The following is a 447-nucleotide window of genomic DNA, read 5'->3' as shown; positions in this document are numbered from 1 at the left end:
CTTAGATGTGGCATTTGATTGTAAGACTTTTTTCACTATAACGTTCAACAAAATCAGACACGTAACCCTATTCTACTTTTTCACAATTACTAATTATCAAAGAAGCTATGTACTGTACATAATTCCTTATTATGTATCAATAAACGCATACATGTACTGTACTTTGCCCACTGTTCTCAGAGCATTAATCTATACATGTATTATGTATCTTTATGTACGTGGCAGTACATGTAAGCATGTGTTTCATCTTGTTTACTAATATTTAATATTATCTATTAAAAAATATAAGCATGTGCTGTACTTTGAAAATATATTCCTGTACTGTCTCAAACTTCAACATTTTTCAGAACTTCTGCCGAAACAGACTTTTCCAAAGATCATAGAACCTTGAGAAATTCCACGTGGATTCCACCTCCTTCCGTCCACATAAACCACCCTTCCACATAA

Source organism: Penaeus monodon, chromosome 19 (assembly GCF_015228065.2).
Source record: "Penaeus monodon isolate SGIC_2016 chromosome 19, NSTDA_Pmon_1, whole genome shotgun sequence".
NCBI classification, from domain to species: domain Eukaryota; kingdom Metazoa; phylum Arthropoda; class Malacostraca; order Decapoda; family Penaeidae; genus Penaeus; species Penaeus monodon.
The sequence above is the reverse complement of the archived record's forward strand: the minus strand, read 5'-3'. Positions refer to the sequence as shown.